Raw genomic sequence first — 14,316 nt, forward strand, 5'->3', positions numbered from 1 at the left:
TTTTAGGGAGAGGTTGGTCAGTGGGTCATGGGGAGCATGTATATAGTGCTCAAGAGGACATAGCTCATACAGCCGGTTAGGAAAGTAATGCAGACAACTCAGAGTAAAAAAAAAAGAGCAAGGCGTATAGGCGAAGGTACGAGTTGGAGTTTCAGGTTGGGGATATGGTAATAGTGAAGGTATTTCCCTAGAAGGATGTTATATGCTTTAGGAAGTGAGGCAAGTTGGGTTCCTAATTCATTGGGCCTTTCTAAGTAGTGGCAAGAGTAGGCAAGGTGGCCTACTGACTGGATGTCCCTGATAAGCTCAGTCATATTCACAACACTTTCCATGTTTCTTAGGTTCGGAAGTGCTTAGCGGATGAATCAACAATAGTTCCAATTGACAACATTCAGGTTGATGAGTACCTGAATTATATTGAGAGGCCGGTCATATTTTGGATAGAAAGATCAAGTCTTTGCGTAGCAAGGAAGTGCATTTGTTCTAGGTCCAATGGCATCATCGTAAGGGTTTCGAGTGGATGTGGGAGCCCAATAAGGAGATGCGCGAGTACTACCCAAACCTGTTTGTGTCCACGGACTTCGAGAACGAAGTCTAATTCAAGGGGGAGAATTGTAACATCCAGATCTCGAGGTACTGGTTATTTAAAATTATTTTTGTCTTTGGGGTGCCATGACATGTTGGAGGCACCACCACAATGTGGCGATGATTAATGAACTGTTAATATGTTTTGGTCCCCATGGCATGGCAGTGGAATGGCCACGACATGTCGACTGTCTATATATAGGAAAATATAGGCTAGGGTTTGCTTATCCTTAGTGTCCATCATGCTTTAACATCATAAACCCTAACCTTAGCCTCTCTTGGTGACACTTGGTCCTTTTGCTGCTCTTGGTAGCTTGGAGAAGAAGAAGAAAGTGTTTTAGAGTTTGGATTAAGAAAGCAAGCCTCATCATCTTTCTCTTGTGCATTCTATGGACCTTTGTAAGTGTCCAAGATCCAATCTTTTTGTTACTTGCTCCTTGATCTAAGCCTTTTGTCCCATAATCTTCTTGGTTTGGAAGTTTGGAAGGTCGGATTCCATAAAGTTGGCAACTTGATGGATATTTATGGTCGGTTTATTGTTATATGTTCCAGATCTGAGGATCCTTGGAGTTTTGGTCCCATAAAAAAGCTTTGAGTGCATATTTTCCATGTTTGTTTTTACCAAAAATGGAAGGGATATGCATTGGACATGCATGCCCATAAAGTTACGATTTTAATGGTCCATTAGGTGTAGGAAACCCTTTTGGAAACTTTAGGGCAGTAAATCTAATGATTAAATGCTTAATGGGTGTTTTCATGATCCTAATTGCCTTTAAGGACTCAGGGTTTGAGATCTTAACTTATTGAGATTTCGTAATGGATAAAGTTGGAAACTTTATCCATCAAGACCATGGGAAGGACTAGATCTGAACTTTAGAGCTCTTGGAATTGTTGGGAAATAGCTTAATATATTAAGCAGTTCAAACTGTTTTGCCCGTACACTGCCACGGCGTGGCCAATTGATGGCCACGACATGGCGACTCGTTGATTAGGGTTTTGGGGGTTGTGGACATGATCGTTAATCATTGGGGTTTACTTGTTGACTTTTGGAATTCGTTGACTTTTAGTCAACTTGTGAGTTTGGTTTATAGAGTGAGGTTGAGTTACTACTATCCTATAGGCGACTTGAGGTGTTGGCTTTGATCTTGGGAGGGAGTTATTGTTTTATCTCCTTTATTTCAAGGTGAGTTTTCTCACTATGTCTATGGGTCTAAGACACAAGGCCGGCCCACTTGATTATGTTATGTATCCTTGGGTATAGGATGTTGTTATGTGTCACACCCGAAACCAAAGGCGGAAACGTTCCGGGGCAGAGGTGACGTCATGTAAAGTATCACAACCAATGTACATAGCAAGCATAGTAAACACAACCATTACATTACATAGAAATATTTACATTTGTTTGAAAACAAAGTGATACATGTTTTATATGTATACATCATACAAACAAAAGAACAAACGAGACTTCTATACGCTCTGTCTTCTCCAAAAGATCACGGAATACCTGTCTAACGAGAACCTGAGAATACAAGCAGTTTTAAAATTGTCAACATAAAGCTGGTGAGTTCATAAGTGGTTTGTTTCTGTAAAAGAACAAGTTTCCTTTGGTTTTCTGAAAAAGTTGTTATCGAAGAAAATCCCATATTTTCTTATAAGAAAAGTTTTGTTATCCATTTGTTACATAGTTTGGTTAAGAACAATTATGTTATCTCAGGAAAAGCCCTTATTTTCCTTAAGAGTTGGTGGTTGGTTATCGATTCGAAATGCGGTGTACAAGTATCTACCATACTTGTAGCGTTAATGAAGTATTCTGAAAGCCTGGTTATCCTTGAAAAGTGCGTTAGTTTTAACACGTATATACAACTATTAGGTAGGTAGTAAACTAATTCGTAATGTTATTAGTTCTTTATTACTTAAAAGTAAATCTCCATTATCCAAGTTTGCAATTTCTATAACCATACGATAAACTAGATATGGCAAAAGGAAGGCTAATATCATTTTATGACTTTTGTCACCCGTAGACCTGCCAGTCCCACTGTAGCTAGCAGCAAGGTGCGGGGTAGTCAACCCTGTATAGATCTATACACTCAAGTCACGCTCTCCTTCTAAGATATTCTGGTTATAGGGGCGGTCCTCCGCTTGCGTAGCTCTGTGGAGTGTTTCAAAGGACATAGATCCAATCTTAAGAATAACGAATTTACAAGTAATAATGCGGAAAATCCTGTTTTAGATTCTAGTTACAAAAGGCGGTCGTCCACTCGCATATCTCTGTGGAGTGTTACAGAGGACGTATCAAAAGTTCTAAGATTAATGATTTTAACAGTAATAATGTGGAAAAATCATTTGTGAGATATAAAATATAACATTTTATAATGAGTTTCGCAATTAGTTTGAAAACTAACTCTGCAAGTCAAACGGTTGGTTAATATGGTTTTCAATGTTAAAAGCATACAGAATATGAAACATTTCAAATGAAATAATAAGTTTGAGTACAAGATTTCCTTGCACTTTTGCTTGTATTCCCCCCTGAAAACATTTAAAAAACATGGAAAAAGCTGTAGGGGTATGAACTCACCAGTCGAAAAATGTGTCGGTTGGATGCTAAGTGACAGTTCAGGGCTTGAATACGCGCAAGGATCCTATGTAACATGAGGAGATACATAATTGTATCTAATTAGACTTTGAATTACTAATTAAGTAAAACAAAACATTCTGAGGCGCAAAAACACTTTATTTCAAGTGATAGGAATATATGGAGTTTGCTCTTCAAGAGTAAACTCTTAGAAGAGTTTTTGGCCCAATGACCATTTCCCCATGAGTTTACGGCCGTAAACTCATGGGTGGTGTGTTTTTGGGTGCTAAATGGTCTTATCCTTCACATATGAGGGTCCTAGGGTTGATTCAAGGGTTATGGAAGTGTTTGGAGCTTGGAAAGACCCTTGGATTGAGTTTACGGTTTATGAATATGTTTTTGGTGAGTTAACTACCGTAAACGCGTGAGTTTACGGCCGTAAACTCATGTTTTTCCATGTTTCATGTGTTTTGGTGGTTGTAGGTTAAGTATACAAGGTTCTAGACCCAAATCTAAGTCATACAAGGTGTTAAGGGCACTTAAACACCCTTTGGAGGTGTTTACGGTTTTTGGAGACCTTCCCAAACCATAAACTCAAGTGTGGCTCATTTGTGTATGGTTTGGTGCATCACATGAAGGAATATAAGGTTCTACGCACTCTTAGAAGCTTTTGGAGGTGTTTAAGGGGCAATTTAACACCTTAAAAGGTGTTTATGGTCTATGAAGGTGTGTTTACGGTCCAAGAATGTTCTTGGGCTGTAAACTCATGTTTACTGCCTAAATGACATGATTTTGATGATCTAAGCTCGTACATGCAAGTCTTTAAGTCATATCTAAACACTAGGAAGGATTTGGAAGGGTTTTGGGGCTTCAAAACCCCTTTAAGGGAGTTTACGGTTTTGGGAGGTGTTCCCAAACCGTAAACACAAGTTTTGAGTGTTTTGGGTGATTTAAACATAGATTTGCAAGCTTAACAAGTTAAACAACAAGCTAGGATAGATTACTTATGATTTTGGAGCTTAAAGGGGTGTTTTTGGATCAAAACTCGAGTTTTAGAGAGTGAGTAGTGAGAGAAAGGGTTTTAAGAGGGTGGAAAAGCTTCAAATGTGGTCACTCAATCCCTTATCTAGGGGTTGAGTTTGTGGCCCGGTGGAAATCTACCCGATGCCAACGTTAAACGGAGCTTATGGTCGTACCCGATTAATTTGCCGTAACCCGACTTAGTTGTAACTAAAACTTTTCCAAATGAATATTGAGGATGTTTTAACGTGTTTCTAATGTGTTCCGACACTTATGAAGTCAAAATAAAAGTCCTAATTTAATTAGCTTAATCCAAAAGTTAACGGAAATCTTTTAATAAAAATAAATTTTATTAACGGAAGTGGAATACTGTGACGGAATAAATTTTGGGTTGTCACGTTATCCCCCCCCCCCCCCCCCCCCCCCGTTAGAGTGAATTTCGTGCCGAAATTCAAAACTAAGATACAAATTATGGAGTCGGAAAGAGATGCAAATATTTCTGCTTCAACGAGTCTTGGCGCTCCCAAGTGAATTCGGGTCCCCGCTTGGCATTTCAGCGAACCTTCACTATCGGTATGCGACTTTGTTTTGTACGTTTGATCTCTCGATCCATGATTTCGATTGGTTCTTCCACAAAGTTCTGGTGTTCGTTGATTTCGATCTCATCAAGAGGGATCACGAGGGTTTCATCGGATAAACACTTTTTAAGATTAGAGACGTGGAAGACAGGATGGATGTTGCTAAGCTCTTGGGGTAATCGAAGTTTATAGGCTACGGGACCGATCCTAGCTAGGATCTCGAAAGGTCCTATGTACCTTGGGTTAAGTTTTCCGTGCTTTCCAAAGCGTATCATACCATTCCAGGGCGAGACCTTTAACAGGACACGGTCTACAACTTGGAACTCCAGAGGTTTTCATCATTTATCGACATAACTCTTATGTCGGTCTCGTGAAGCTTTCAGTCGTTCTCGGATCTGGATGATTTTCTCGGGGTTTCACGGATGATTTCAAGACCAATGAGAACACTGTCGGGGACTCAACTCTTAGCTAGCTGCGTGTCCCCTACCTTGGCCTAGCACAGAGGGGATATGCACTTTCGACCGTAGAGGGCTTCGAACGGGGAAACCTTGATACTGGTGTGGTAACTATTGTTATATGAGAACTCGATCAAAGGTAAATGGGTGTCCCACGACTTTCCAAAATCGATGAAACATCCTCTCAATATGTCTTCCAGGGTTTGGATAGTTCTCTCACTCTGTCCATCTGTCTGAGGATGATAAGCCGTGCTCATGTTTAGTTTAGTTCGAAGAGCCTTCTGTAAGGACTACCAAAATCTGGAGGTAAACCTGCTATCTCGATCGGAGATAATGGACACAGGCACACCGTGCAATCGGAATATCTCTTGGATGTAGATTCGTGTGAGTCTTTCCATCTTGAACGTTTCTTTGATCGGAAGGAAGTGAGCGGATTTTGTCAATCGATCGACAATTACCCAAATGGTATCGTACCCACTCGGAGATTTGGGTAACTTGGTGATGAAATTGTAACGACCCAAAAATCACGACTAAAAATTTCTTTTAAAACATTACTAAAAATGGATTTATAAACAACGTATCATAAGTCAAACATAACTTTTGAGTATTAAATTCAAAACATAATAGCATTATCAGAGTCAAACATTCCCAGGCTAATTGACTATGGTGTGTGCTCTGCAATCTTCCCGAGCTCCTCTTTTGAAAACCGAGTACCTGAAACCAAAACTGAAAACCGTAAGCACGAAGCTTAGTGAGCTCCCCCAATCTACCACATATCACGCAAAAACATATAAAGCACATATTGGGCCTTGCCCACTGCATCGGACCGAAGTCCGGACTAACGGAGCCTTGCCCCCTACATCGAACCGAAGTCCGAAGCTGACATCGGACCGAAGTCCGAAGCTAACTGACTGGGGCCTTGCCCCCTCCATCGGACCGAAGTCCGAAGCTGACTATCTGGGACCTTGTCCCCTCCATCGGACCGAAGTCCGAAGCTGACATCGGACCGAAGTCCGAAGCTAACTGTCTGGGGCCTTGCCCCCTCCATCGGACTGAAGTCCGAAGCTGACTATCTGGGACCTTGTCCCCTCCATCGGACTGAAGTCCGAAGCTGACATCGGACGAAGCTAACTGTCTGGAACCTTGTCCCCTCCATCGGACCGAAGTCCGAAGCTAACTGAACACAGCATATCATAACATATCAACTGGCATAAACTCACATATACTGCATACTACATCGGGCCGTAGCCCGGAACACATAACACATAAATCCTGTTTGAGCCACGAAGGCATCAAACATACTAACTACTGTATCAGATCAACATCCGAAACTACTGCTAGCTAAACGGGCCGGCATTGTGGCCTTAGACCCCTTCCTACTGGAAGGAAACTCACCTGAACTGTTGAGCCCTGCTGATAAACCTCTGGCTGCTACTCGACAATCCCCTGAACCGCTGCCCCTCTAGCTCTCCGAGCTATCAATATACATATAACACTTAGTCTGACAGTCAACTAAGTCAACTCTGGTCAAAGTCAACCTTCCAGGTCAACCCTACTCGCCGAGTCTTCCTAAAGACTCGCCGAGTTCATAAGCTCAGGGTCTTTCTTATTCGCGACCCGACTCGCCGAGTCAGTCCATGACTCGCCGAGTCCAACTAGTTCCAAGTTCTGTCCTGCCCAACTCGCTGAGTCACCACCCGACTCACTGATTCGAGTCTCAACTCAAAAGGGTTTAGGTTTTCGCGATCTGACTCGCCGAGTCCAAGAACAGACTCGCCGAGTCCAAGACAATCTTCAACCAACTCGTCGAGTTGCTCGTCCAACTTGCCGAGTCCATGCCTAACTTCAACCGACTCGACGAGCTGTTCATCTTACTCGTCGAGTTCCTCCTCATCTTCAAGCTACTCGCCGAGTCCACTCGAAGGACTCGCCGAGTCTATCCAGTCTTCAATCCATGCAGTGGCTTTTCGAGCCAAACAGAACTTCCAACTCATAGATCCATACTTCTAGGGCCTATTCCCCACGTAAAGTGGCAAACTTTACGTGTAGATTGAGAGATCTATGCTCAAAACACACTAAACTAGGGTTTATGGAAAACATGCTTCTTCAACATACCAAGGGCTGATACTTTAGGGGATTCAAGACCAAAACCAACATGGATCTGAGGTAGCAACCTCAGATCTGAACCTCCAACTCGAATTGGTTACAAATCATACCAATAATGACCAAAACTCACACATAAGAATAGATCTAGATGCAAAGGGAGTCCAAGCAACAGCTTATTACCTCCAATTGGTCTGAAATGACTCCACAATCCCAGATCTACAGTCCCTTCTTGCACCTCCAATGTCTTTCTTCCTCCTCCAAGCTTTAGTGCATTCTTCAAGGCAAGATCTAGCTCAAAAACGGATATGGCGGCTAGGGTTTGGTGTTCTGGGGTAGAGAGGCAGTAGAGGAACCCTAGGAAAGAGAATGAGACGCTTAAATAGTCTCCAAGTCCCAGATTTAGGGTTTTCCTCGATCAGACCCAACTCGTCGAGTCTCCTTGGCCGACTCGCCGAGTCGGTCGCTTCCACCACAACCCGGATCCCGCTCGGACTCGCCGAGTCCCTCCATGGACTCGCCGAGTCTCCCCTAAACTTGAGGTTTTCTTTCTTTTCTTGGCTTTCCAAACTTTGGGGTGTTACAACTCTCCCCCACTTAAACTAAACTTCGTCCTCGAAGTTTGCTATGATCAACTGCCTGCGAACTGCCTCCAATTCTCTGTCTGGAAAATCTAACAACCTTTTGTCCGACATTCCAGCCACTCACCATGCCGATCATTACCGTTGGAACATACTGAATCCTTCTCTTTTCCATAATTTCCTCAACGTTACTTCCTCTGACTGAAAATCCTGCTGCCTCCCATTCGCCTACCGGATGCACTGAGACTACTCTGGTCTAACCAATCTCCCTATATCTGAGTTATCGGACTCCCACCGGTCACTACACTCCATCACAAGCTCCTAGTCTCTTCCAGCGACTCCTGAAGATACTCCGATTATCTATAACTGTTCTATCCATCCTGCCGCTCATACTGAAACGATGCTGCTGGAACCAGCTTGCTTTTATCCCACCTGATTACTCATCTCCTACTTACTCGAGCCTTCCCTCCTGGATGAAAAGATACCTGCCTAGCTATCCTTACAGATCACTTATACGCAGCAAAAGGCTCAACTGATCCTGCTGAGAGGGACTTGCCATTTCCAAATCAACCAACTATATTGTCAGCACTTGCATTCCAACGCAAATACAATACTGACCCAAAACCCTGAAACCTTCCAAACACTGAACTGCCTGCAATACTGAACATGCCTGAAACACTGAACTGGCTGAAACACTGAGCTGCCTGAAACACTGAACTGGCTGAAACACTGAGCTGCCTGAAACACTGAACTGGATGAAACACTGAGCTGCCAACCCAACTGTGGAGTCAAGGGACTCCTCACTTAGTCGCTTCTACGACTTCTGAACAAAATCTTTCTCTGGAGCTAGTTTCCACTAGTTATCCTGTCACTGTGGCTCTAGCAACCTTCCGATTCAACCGATCGGGTCCATACGTCACATCCTGACATCATCAATTCCACGACTAACAACATGATGGCTCTCGGACTGACGGTAGCCCGCAACATACCCGAACCCCCAACGGTCCACTGCTACTCTGATCTCATAACTGATGTGACGATCTATAGCCCAAATTGCTAACTTAGCCATAACTGATCCATTTGGGAAATCCGTAATCTAACCCGTGGATTCCCATATCCTCACTGCTGCACCCGAACTGGTGGGTACTACTGCTTTCCCGCGTCTAACACGCGCTCATGCTACCTACCAATCTGATAAAAAGGCTGCGACGACGCTCGCGGTCTTACAACCCTCTAATGCTATCTGGCTGCTAGTGAATGCTACGGCTACCCCCGCAGACTTACAACACAACTACTGCTATCTGACTGCTAGTGAATGCTACGGCTACCCCTGCAGACTTACAACACTACTACTACTATCTGACTGCTAGTGAATGCTACGGCTACCCCCGCAGACTTACAACACTACTACTACTATCTGACTGCTAGTGAATGCTACGGCTACCCCCGCAGACTTACAACACTACTACTATCTCGAGAACATCCTGACTATCCCTAGCCCCGCTAGTGATTCCTCATCCCGATTTCTCAAAACAGCCCTCAGCCTTTGAATACTGCATCATCCTCGACATCTTATATCCTTGATATACTTAGCGCTTCGTCGAGGAACTCTTCGGCTTGGTTCCCAAACCAACCGTCTACTAATCCAGATACAAGAAGCTATTGTTGGGAAGTTTCCAAACTCCCAACTCCTGAATTTACACAACCCTGCATGCTGACTCTGACATTGGCTACTAGTACGAAAACATCTCTTGCTAGCCGCTCTCAGGATCCTCATTCTGATTCTCATGCGTCCGACAGGTGGTCCTCCATTCCTGGATTCCCAACCAGCTTCTAACCATCTCGATTACATGAACTAACTGCTGGGAAAAGTTCTCGAACTCCTAATTCTGAACTTCTCAATCCATCCATCACTGTGCTACTACCATTTCTTCTTAGAGGTCGCGCACTCATTCTGAGTCTACGAGACTCTTATCCATATATACCCGGAGGGTTCTCCCCCACTTCGATCCTGCTTACCCCTTGCTGCTTCACACTCAAAAGAGATCCCGATCTTTGCTACCATTCCATAATCATTCTGCTAAGGAACCCAAGCCTGCCATATCTAGGGATCTAACCAATCCATCCCAACACTAACCACTCCGAACTAGCGAAACGAACCAAATCTCTCCCAACCATGCTACAGTTACTGCATCCTCCGAAACCTTCTTCATAAGAGCACATCCCCTAACTACCAACCAATTTTTCTGAGGTATGCAAATGGCATATAACATAATCACAAACAAGCCACACTAACACCACACATAAGCTTATTGACATCAATGCAGCAACATAGCAATAATGTTGTGAATAATAAAATAGAGGGAAAAGAATCATACCTGCAACCTGCTCTGAAGGATCCTCAAATCCCTCTGATTTTCGAACTCTACTATGACAATGAGGCTGTCCCAACCGCTGAACGGGGCAGTTCACCCTAACATGGCCAGGCTGATGACAACGATGGCATAACTCTACTTCTACTGTGCATTCCTGACGTTTGTGACCCTTCCATCCGCATCTGCCACACTTAGACTTGCTGCGCACGCTAGCTCGTGCTCCCTTCTCCCTCGTGCAACTATCTCGACCTTGCGGGCCTCTGACACCCACTACGACAGTGTCCGACTGCCCATCTTGCCGACCTAGACCGGAAGACCGCTTCCTCTTCCTAAGCTGACTATCCGAGCCAATCTCCCGCTCATGGGTCATAGTGACCATTTCACCCATTGCCTGGACAGCTAAGGTCCGCCTTTCAATCCCGTCGACCACACTATCGGTGATACGCCCAATGGTGTTTGGTAACTCTTCCTGGAGAGCCCGCGAAACCTCTGCAGCAATCCAATCCTGCAGGGAACCCTCTTGGGGGTAAGGTGGACCACTCACTCCCGACCCCGGATGACAAGTGCTAAAAATGGGACTCCCCTTCCTGATGGATCCCTGGGATCCATGAGAATCGGGCTCTAGATGAGCCCCAAACTATCCTGAAACTGCCCCGGCCTTAAAGGCCTCAAGATGACTGTCCATGAGCTCCACAATGGCCTCTCTAACTGAACCGAAAATCACTGGAGTCTGATCAATGATGTTGCGCGTAATTTCTGCGGAAATGAAATCCCTCATCTGATCATCAAGCTGCCCAGCTCTGAAGCCCGAGCTAGACCCCTCCTCGACACCTGAACTGCTAACTGGTATCTCGCGCAACATCACCATGCTGAAAATATAACAAAATCCTGATCAATTTACACACTACTGCTGAGGGATTTCTCACTCACTACACCATTTCCCGGTTTCGTCTTGGCCCATCTTGAATCGAGTACGGATCCTCTGCTTTCAGTAGTATGGGCCCCTACTACCTTCCACATCTATCCGTACTTTCCCCAAGAGTTACCTCAACTCCACCAAGTCCCCTTTTATTCTTCTACTGATCTCTGCCACTCTCATCCTAGGCTTGCCCTAGGGAACCTCTGACTCTACCCACACAGTCCTCAGCTGCTGAAGGCCTCCTAGTAATGCCAATTAGTCACCACCTGAATACCATCACATGTGACGAGGCTCAGATAATCCTTTAAGTAAAAGACTCGTCCCTACAACGGTTGGACTCAAACGAGAGCTGCGCAGTAGGGCCAAATCCAGCACTCTGAGATTATTCAACCCTGATCACATGTGATGAAACGTATTCACCTAATGGCTAACTCTCATCACTCAGAGTCCCACAAAGCACAAAGCAAGCAGCATTCAGATAAGGGAAACATACTCAGGCAAAACAATTCTCATAACAAGAAACTATCAGGCATAACCTACACAGGCTATCCTATTACTGTCTACTCATTACTAGCATGCAATTCTCATCAAGCTGGAACACATAAAGCAGGCACATAAGGCATCATCCTAGATCCTTAGTCCTATTCTAGCATGCTGTTTTACTGAAGCTGAAACTGAAACTGAACTGAAACTGATACTGAAACTGATATTGAAAATAATAACATAACTTGTATGGGTAAATTGGGAGTACTTACTTGAGCTCGGCTAATTGCATGCACCACACCCTTTTCTCTTTTCAAAACTCTTTTTACCTTTTTCTAAAACTCTTTTCTTTACACTTTTTCTAAAATCGTTTTCTTTTCTTAAATTTCTTTTGTGACTACGATTTTTCTTTTGAAAACTCTATACCACCTCCTTAGTTTGAGTTCAGACACACTCAGGAGTGCGCCCGAATCCCTCAAACCAAGGCTCTGATACCAACTTGTAACGACCCAAAAATCACGACTAAAAATTTCTTTTAAAACATTACTAAAAATGGATTTATAAACAACGTATCATAAGTCAAACATAACTTTTGAGTATTAAATTCAAAACATAATAGCATTATCAGAGTCAAACATTCCCAGGCTAACTGACTATGGTGTGTGCTCTGCAATCTTCCCGAGCTCCTCTTTTGAAAACCGAGTACCTGAAACCAAAACTGAAAACCGTAAGCACGAAGCTTAGTGAGCTCCCCCAATCTACCACATATCGCGCAAAAACATATAAAGCACATATTGGGCCTTGCCCACTGAATCGGACCGAAGTCCGGACTAACGGAGCCTTGCCCCCTACATCGAACCGAAGTCCGAAGCTGACATCGGACCGAAGTCCGAAGCTAACTGGCTAGGGCCTTGCCCCCTCCATCGGACCGAAGTCCAAAGCTGACTATCTGGGACCTTGTCCCCTCCATCGGACCGAAGTCCGAAGCTGACATCGGACCGAAGTCCGAAGCTAACTGTCTGGGGCCTTGCCCCCTCCATCGGACCGAAGTCCGAAGCTGACTATCTGGGACCTTGTCCCCTCCATCGGACCGAAGTCCGAAGCTGACATCGGACGAAGCTAACTGTCTGGAACCTTGTCCCCTCCATCGGACCGAAGTCCGAAGCTAACTGAACACAGCATATCATAACATATTAACTGGCATAAACTCACATATACTGCATACTACATCGGGCCGTAGCCCGGAACACATAACACATAAATCCTGTTTGAGCCACGAAGGCATCAAACATACTAACTACTGTATCAAATCAACATCCGAAACTACTGCTAGCTAAACGGGCCGGCATTGTGGCCTTAGACCCCTTCCTACTGGAAGGAAACTCACCTGAACTGCTGAGCCCTGCTGATAAACCTCTGGCTGCTACTCGACAATCCCCTGAACCGCTGCCCCTCTAGCTCTCCGAGCTATCAATATACATATAACACTTAGTCTAACAGTCAACTAAGTCAACTCTGGTCAAAGTCAACCTTCCAGGTCAACCCTACTCGCCGAGTCTTCCTAAAGACTCGCCGAGTTCATAAGCTCAGGGTCTTTCTTATTCGCGACCCGACTCGCCGAGTCAGTCCATGACTCGCCGAGTCCAACTAGTTCCAAGTTCTGTCCTGCCCAACTCGCTGAGTCACCACCCGACTCACTGATTTGAGTCTCAACTCAAAAGGGTTTAGGGTTTCGCGATCAGACTCGCCGAGTCCAAGACAATCTTCAACCAACTCGTCGAGTTGCTCGTCCAACTCGCCGAGTCCATGCCTAACTTCAACCGACTCGACGAGCTGTTCATTTTACTCGTCGAGTTCCTCCTCATCTTCAAGCTACTCGCCGAGTCCACTCGAAGGACTCGCCGAGTCTATCCAGTCTTCAATCCATGCAGTGGCTTTTCGAGCCAAACAGAACTTCCAACTCATAGATCCATACTTCTAGGGCCTATTCCCCACGTAAAGTGGCAAACTTTACGTGTAGATTGAGAGATCTATGCTCAAAACACACTAAACTAGGGTTTATGGCAAACATGCTTCTTCAACATACCAAGGGCTGATACTTTAGGGGATTCAAGACCAAAACCAACATGGATCTGAGGTAGCAACCTCAGATCTGAACCTCCAACTCGAATTGGTTACAAATCATACCAATAATGACCAAAACTCACACATAAGAATAGATCTAGATGCAAAGGGAGTCCAAGCAACAACTTATTACCTCCAATTGGTCTGAAATGACTCCACAATCCCAGATCTACAGTCCCTTCTTGCACCTCCAATGTCTTTCTTCCTCCTCCAAGCTTTAGTGCATTCTTCAAGGCAAGATCTAGCTCAAAAACGGATATGGCGGCTAGGGTTTGGTGTTCTGGGGTAGAGAGGCAGTAGAGGAACCCTAGGAAAGAGAATGAGACGCTTAAATAGTCTCCATGTCCCAGATTTAGGGTTTTCCTCGATCAGACCCAACTCGTCGAGTCTCCTTGGCCGACTCGCCGAGTCGGTCGCTTCCACCACAACCCGGATCCCGCTCGGACTCGCCGAGTCCCTCCATGGACTCGCCGAGTCTCCCCTAAACTTGAGGTTTTCTTTCTTTTCTTGGCTTTCCAAAC

The sequence above is a fragment of the Lactuca sativa genome, chromosome 7 (assembly GCF_002870075.4).
Source record: "Lactuca sativa cultivar Salinas chromosome 7, Lsat_Salinas_v11, whole genome shotgun sequence".
NCBI classification, from domain to species: Eukaryota; Viridiplantae; Streptophyta; class Magnoliopsida; order Asterales; family Asteraceae; genus Lactuca; species Lactuca sativa.